The following is a 7,708-nucleotide window of genomic DNA, read 5'->3' as shown; positions in this document are numbered from 1 at the left end:
TTAAAAGATAAATAAAACATAAAATAAAGATAGAGATACTTATGTAATTCATTGGTGAGAATTTCAGATAAGCGTATGGAGATGCTTTGTCCCTTCCGTCTCTCTGCTTTCCTACTGTCTTCATCCAATCCTTCTTACTCCTTTCCATGGAAAGCTGTATGTTGGGCATCACCGTTATCAGTGGCTACAATCCCGTCCTCTCAGTGAAAATGTTCAACGCACTCTGTCACAGCACGGCTATTCATCTGTCGGTTCTCGATCATGTCGGAATAGAATCCAGTGATTCTTTTACGTCTGTCACTAACGTCCCACAATTACGAGTTTGAAGCTCCTCACAGTCATTCAATCCTTGAATCCTACTCAGAATACCACAGACAAGGTTTAGACCTTCCAGATTCTCAAGAATGCTGCCATCAATTCTAGCTTATACCACGAAGATTCTGATTAAGGAATCCAAGAGATAAACACTCAATCGAAGGTAGAACGGAGGTGGTTGTCAGGCACACGTTCATAGGTGAGAATGATGATGAGTGTCACGGATCATCACATTCATCAAGTTGAAGAACAAGTGATATCTTAGAACAAGAACAAGTTGAATTGAATAGAAGAACAATAGTAATTGCATTGACACTCGAGGTACAGCAGAGCTCCACACCTTAATCTATGGTGTGTAGAAACTCCACCGTTGAAAATACATAAGAACGTGGTCTAGGCATGGCCGTGGGGCCAGCCCCAAAACGTGATCTAAGGTAGCATAGAACTACTCAAAGATTCCTCTTCTATCTGCTACCAAGATTATAAATACAATAGCAAAAGGTCCTATTTATGGAGAACTAGTAGCTTAGGGTTTACAAAAATGAGTAAATGACGTAAATATCCACTTCCGGGTCCACTTGGTGTGTGCTTGGGCTGAGAACTGAAGCATTTTAGTGTAGAGACTTTTCCTGGAGTTAAACGCCAGCTTTTGTGCTAGTTTGGGCGTTTAACTCCCACTTTGGTGCCAGTTCCGGCGTTTAACACTGGGAATTCTAATGCTGACTTTGAACGCCGGTTTGGGCCATCAAATCTTGGGCAAAGTATGGACTATTATATATTGCTGGAAAGCCCTGGATGTCGACTTTCCAACGCAATTGAGAGTGCGCCAATTGGGCTTCTGTAGCTCCAGAAAATCCACTTCGAGTGAAGGGAGGTCAGAATCCAACAGCATCTGCAGTCCTTTTTAGCCTCTGAATCAGATTTTTGCTCAGGTCCCTCAATTTCAGCCAGAAAATACCTAAAATCACAGAAAAACACACAAACTCATAGTAAAGTCCAGAAAAGTGAATTTTAAATAAAAACTAATAAAAATATAATAAAAACTAACTAAAACATGCTAAAAACATACTAAAAACAATGCCAAAAAGCGTATAAATTATCCGCTCATCACAACACCAAACTTAAATTGTTGCTTGTCCCCAAGCAACTGAAAATAAAATAGGATAAAAAGAAGAGAATATACAATGAATTCAAAAAACATCTATGAAGATCAGTATTGATTAGATGAGCGGGGCTTTTAGCTTTTTGCTTCTAAACAGTTTTGGCATCTCACTTTATCCTTTGAAGTTTTGAATGATTGGCATCTATAGGAACTCAGAATCCAGATAGTCTTACTAACTCTCCTAGTTAAGTATGTTGATTCTTGAACACAGCTACTTTATGATTCTTGGCCGTGGCCCTAAGCACTTTGTTTTCCAGTATTACCACCGGATACATAAATGCCACAGACACATAACTGGGTGAACCTTTTCAGATTGTGACTCAGCTTTGCTAGAGTCCCCAATTAGAGGTGTCCAGGGTTCTTAAGCACACTCTTCTTTTTGCTTTGGACCTCGACTTTAACCGCTCAGTCTCAAGTTTTCACTTGACACCTTCACGCCACAAGCACATGGTTAGGGACAGCTTGGTTTAGCCGCTTAGGCCAGGATTTTTTCCTGTGGGCCCTCCTATCCACTGATGCTCAAAGCCTTGGATCCTTTTTATCACCCTTGCCTTTTGGTTTAAAGGGGTATTGGCTTTTTCTGCTTGCTTTTTTTTTTCGCATATATCTTTTTTTTCTGCAAGCTTTTCACTGCTTTTTCTTGCTTCAAGAATCAATTTTATGATTTTTCAGATCATCAGATAACATTTCTCCTTTTCCTTTCATTCTTTAAAGAGCCAACAATTTTAACATTCATAAACAATCAAATTCAAAAATATGCACTGTTCAAGCATTCATTCAGAAAAACAATAGCATTGCCACCACATCAAAATAATTAAACTGTTTTAAAATTCAAAATTCATGTACTTCTTTTTCTTTTACAATTAAAAACATTTTTCATTTAAGAAAGGTGATGGATTCATTTTCATAGTTTTAAGGCATAGACACTTAGACACTAATGATCATGTAATAAAGACACAAACATAAATAAACATAAAGCACAATTTTCGAAAAACAGGAAAATAAAGAACAAGGAAGTTAAAGAACGGGTCCACCTTAGTGATAACGGCTTGTTCTTCCTCTTGAAGATCTTATGGAGTGCTTGAGCTCCTCAATGTCTCTTCCTTGCCTTTGTTGCTCCTCTCTCATGGTTCTTTGGTCTTCTCTTATTTCATGGAGGAGGATGGAATGCTCTTGGTGCCCCACCCTTAGTTGTCCCATGTTGGAACTTAATTCTCCTAGGGAGGTGTTGATTTGCTCCCAATAGTTTTGTGGAGGAAGATGCATCCCTTGAGGTATCTCAGGGATTTCATGATGAGGAAATTCCTCATGCTCTTGTCCATGAGTGGGATCTCTTGTTTGTTCCATCCTTTTCTTCGTGATGGGCTTATCCTCATCAATGAGGATATCTTCCTCTATGTCAATTCCAGCCAAATTGCAGAGGTGACAAATGAGATGAGGGAAGGCTAACCTTGCCATAGTGGAGGACTTGTCCGCCACCTTGTAGAGTTCTTGGGATATAACCTCATGAACTTCCACTTCCTCTCCAATCATGATGCTATGTATCATGATAGCCCGGTCTATAGTAGCTTCGGACCGGTTGCTAGTTGGAATGATTGAGTGTTGGATGAACTCCAACCATCCCTTAGCCACGGGCTTGAGGTCATGCCTTCTTAGTTGAACCGGCTTCCCTCTTGAATCTCTCTTCCATTGAGCGCCCTCTTCAAATATGTCCATGAGGACTTGGTCCAATCTTTGATCAAAGTTGACCCTTCTAGTGTAGGGGTGTGCATCTCCTTGCATCATAGGCAAGTTGAATGCCAACCTTACATTTTCCGGACTGAAATCTAAGTATTTCCCTCGGACCATTGTAAGCCAATTCTTAGGGTCCGGGTTCACATTTTGATCATGATTCTTAGTGATCCATGCATTAGCATAGAACTCTTGAACCATTAAGATCCCGACTTGTTGAATGGGGTTGGTAAGAACTTCCCAACCTCTTCTTCGGATCTCATGTCGGATTTCCGGATATTCACTCTTTTTTGAGATTAAAAGGGACCTCGGGGATCACCTTCTTCATGGCCACAACTTCATAGAAGTGGTCTTGATGCACCCTTGAGAGGAATCTCTCCATCTCCCATAACTCGGAGGTGGAAGCTTTTGCCTTCCCTTTCCTCTTTCTAGAGGTTTCTCCGGCCTTAGATGCCATAAATGGTTATGGAAAAACAAAAAGCAACGCTTTTACCACACCAAACTTAGAAGGTTTGCTCGTCCTCGAGCAAAAGAAGAAAGAAAAGAGTAGAAGAAGAAGAAAAATAGAGGAGATGGAGGAGGCTTTGTGGTTCGGCCAAGGGGGAGAAATGGTGTTGAGGTTGTGTGAAAATGAAGGAGTGAAGATGGGTTTATATAGGAGTTGAGAGGGGTGTGTATGGTTCGGCTATAGAGGGTGGGTTTGGGAGGGAAAGTGGTTTGAATTTGAATGGTGAGGTAGGTGGGGTTTTATGAAGGATGGATGTGAGTGGTGAAGAGAATGGTGGGATTTGATAGGTGAGGGGTTTTTGGGGAAGAGGTATTGAGGTGATTGGTGAATGAGTGAAGAAGAGAGAGAGAGGTGGGGTAGATGGGGATCCTGTGGGGTCCACAGATCCTGAGGTGTCAATGATAGCTCATCCCTGCACCGAGTGGCGTGCAAAAACGCCCTTTCTGCCAATTCTGGCGTTAAACGCCGGGCTGCTGCCCTTTTCTGGCGTTTAACACCAGCTCCTTGACCATTCCTGGCGTTAAATGCCAGTCTGGTGCCCCTTTCTGGCGTTAAACGCCCATTTGCTGCCCTTACTGGCGTTTAAACGCCAGTAAGCTTTTCCTCCAGGGTGTGCTATTTTTTTCTCTATTTTTCATTCTGTTTTTGCTTTTTCAATTATTTTTGTGACTTCACATGATCATCAACCTACAGAAAACATAAAATAACAATGGAAAATAGATAAATATAACATTGGGTTGCCTCTCAACAAGCGCTTCTTTAATGTCAGTAGCTTGACAGTGGGCTCTCATGGAGCCTCACAGATGTTCAGAGCAATGTTGGAACCTCCCAACACCAAACTTAGAGTTTGGTTGTGGGGGTTCAACACCAAACTTAGAGTTTGGTTGTGGCCTCCCAACACCAAACTTAGAGTTTGACTGTGGGGGCTCTGTTTGACTCTGTTTTGAGAGAAGCTCTTCATGCTTCCTCTCCATGGTTACAGAGGGATATCCTTGAGCCTTAAACACAAGGGATTCTTCATTCACTTGAATGATCAATTCTCCTCTGTCAACATCAATCATCGCCTTTGCTGTGGCTAGGAAGGGTCTGCCAAGGATGATGGATTCATCCATGCACTTCCCAATCTCTAGGACTATGAAATCAGCAGGGATGTAGTGGTCTCCAACCTTTACCAAGACATCCTCTACAAGTCCATAAGCCTGTTTCTTTGAATTGTCTGCCATCTCAAATGAGATTCTTGCAGCTTATACCTCAATGATCCCTAGCTTCTCCATTACAGAGAGAGGCATAAGGTTTATGCTTGACCCTAGGTCACACAGAGCATTATCAAAGGTCATGGTGCCTATGGTACAAGGAATTGAGAACTTTCCAGGGTCCTATCTCTTTTGAGGTAATCTCTGCCTAGTCAAGTCATCCAGTTCTTTGATGAGCAATGGAGGTTCACTCTCCCAAGTCTCATTACCAAATAACTTGTCATTTAGCTTCATGATTGCTCCAAGGTACTTAGCAACTTGCTCTTTAGTAACATCTTCATCCTCTTCAGAGGAAGAATACTCATCAGAGCTCATGAATGGCAGAAGTAAATCCAATGGAATCTCTATTGTCTCATTATGAGCCTCAGATTCCTATGGTTCCTCATTAGGGAACTCATTGGAGGCTAGTGGACATCCATTGAGGTCTTCGTCAGTGGCGATCACTGCCTCTTCCTCCTCTCCAAATTCGGCCATGTTGATTGTGTTTATGGCCTTGCACTCTCCTTTTGGGTTCTCTTCTGTATTGCTTGGAAGAGTACTAGGAGGGAGTTCAGTAACTTTCTTGCTCAGCTGACCCACTTGTGCCTCCAAATTTCTAATGGAGGACCTTGTTTTAGTCATTAAACTTTGAGTGGTTTTAATTAGATCAGAGATCATGGTTGCTAAGTCAGAGTGGCTCTGCCTAGAATTCTCTGTCAGTTGCTGAGAAGATGATGGAAAAGGCTTGCCATTGCTAAACCTATTTCTTCTACCATTATTGTTGTGAAACCTTGTTGAGGTCTCTGTTGATCCTTCCATGAGAGATTTGGATGATTTCTCCATGAAGAATTATAGGTGTTTCCATAGGGTTCTCCCATGTAATTCACCTCTTCCATAGATGGGTTCTCAGGATCATAAGCTTCTTCTTCAGATGAAGCATCCTTAGTACTGCCTGGTGCAGCTTGCATTCCAGATAGGCTTTGAGAGATCATATTGACTTGCTGAGTCAATATTTTGTTCTGAGCCAATATGACATTCAGGGTGTCAATCTCAAGAACCCCTTTCTTCTGACTTGTCCCATTATTCACAGGATTCCTTTCAGAGGTGTACATGAATTGGTTATTTGCAACCATTTCAATGAGTTCTTGAGCTTCTGCAGGCGTCTTCTTCAGATGAAGAGATCCTCTAGCAGAGCTATCCAATGACATCTTGGATAGTTCAGACAGACCATCATAGAAGATTCCTATGATGCTCCATTCTGAAAGCATGTCAGAAGGGCACCTTCTGATCAATTGCTTGTATCTCTCCCAAGCTTCATAGAAGGACTCACCATCCTTCTGTCTAAAGGTTTGGACTTCCACTCTAAGCTTGCTCAATTTTTGAGGTGGAAAGAACTTTGCCAAGAAGGCATTGACTAGCTTTTCCCAAGAGTTCAGGCTTTCTTTAGGTTGTGAATCCAACCATGTCCTAGCTCTGTCTCTTACAGCAAAAGGAAAAAGCATAAGTCTGTAGACCTCAGGGTCCACCCCATTGGTCTTGACAGTGTCACAGATTTGCAAGAATTCAGCTAAGAACTGATGAGGATCTTCCAATGGAAGTCCATGAAACTTGAAATTATGTTGCATTAGAGAAACTAATTGAGGCTTAAGCTCAAAGTTGTTTGCTCCAATGGCAGGGATTGAGATGCTTCTCCCATAGAAATCAGGAGTAGGTGCAGTAAAGTCACCAAGCACCTTCCTTGCATTTTTGGCATTGTTGTTGTTTTCGGCTGCCATGTCTTCTTCTAGTTTGAAGGTTTCTGTTAGGTCCTCTACAGAGAGTTGTGTCTTAGCTTCTCTTAGCTTTCACTTTAAGGTCCTTTCAGGTTCAGGATAAGCCTCAACAAGAATGCCTTTGTCTTTGCTCCTGCTCATATGAAAGAGAAGAGAGCAAGAAAATATGGAATCCTCTATGTCACAGTATAGAGATTCCTTGAGGTGTCAGAGAAAAAGAAGAATAGAAGGAAGAGGTAGAAAGAGAAGAATTTGAACTTATCAAGAGGGATATAGTTCGAATTATTGATAGTGGAGGAGTGTTAGTCCTTAAATAGAAGGATGTGAGAAGAGGGGAAGAATTTTCGAAAATAAATTAAAAAGATTTTGAAATAATTAAAAGAAAATTTTGAAAACTTGATGAATGATTTTCGAAATTTGAAGTTTGGAAAGAAATAAAGTGATTTTTTTTTAAAGATTTTGAATTTAGAATTCAAAAAGATATGATTGAAAATTAAATTTTGAAAAAGATGTGATTAAGAAGATATGATTGAAAAGTTATGGTTTTAAAAAGATATGATTGAAAAACAATTTTAAAACGATTTCATTTTTAAAATTAATTACTTGGCTAACAAGAAAAGATATGATTCAAACATTAAACCTTTCTCAGCAGAAAAGGCAACATACTTGAAATTTTTGAATCAAATCATTAATTGTTAGCAAGTATTTTTGAAAATGGAAAGAAATTGATTTTGAAAATATATGATTGAAAAGATATGATTTGAAAAAGATTTGATTTTGAAAAATTTTGAAAACTTAAAAAAAATGTGCATTAAAAACAAAATCTTCCCTCTTGTGTCATCCTGGCGTTAAACGCCCAGAATGGTGCCCATTCTGGCGTTTAACGCCCAAATCTTTACCTTTTTGGGCGTTAAATGCCCAGCCAGGTACCCTGACTGGCGTTTAAACGCCAGTTTTCCTTCTTCACTGGGTGTTTTGAACGCCCATC

The 7,708-nt window shown here is 40.5% G+C and overlaps 1 non-coding gene across 1 annotated transcript; it reads left to right on the top strand.

Moving 5' to 3' along the window:
• The first annotated feature begins 6,210 nt into the window (after positions 1-6,210).
• On the top strand, positions 6,211-6,318 carry LOC148571424 (small nucleolar RNA R71). The gene has a single exon (XR_015909003.1). It is a non-coding gene; the product is annotated as a small nucleolar RNA R71 (small nucleolar RNA).
• Positions 6,319-7,708: the final 1,390 nt, after the last annotated feature.

The sequence above is a fragment of the Arachis ipaensis genome, chromosome B3 (assembly GCF_059453495.1).
Source record: "Arachis ipaensis isolate K30076 ecotype BB chromosome B3, ASM5945349v1, whole genome shotgun sequence".
NCBI classification, from domain to species: Eukaryota; Viridiplantae; Streptophyta; class Magnoliopsida; order Fabales; family Fabaceae; genus Arachis; species Arachis ipaensis.
The sequence above is the reverse complement of the archived record's forward strand: the minus strand, read 5'-3'. Positions and strand labels throughout refer to the sequence as shown.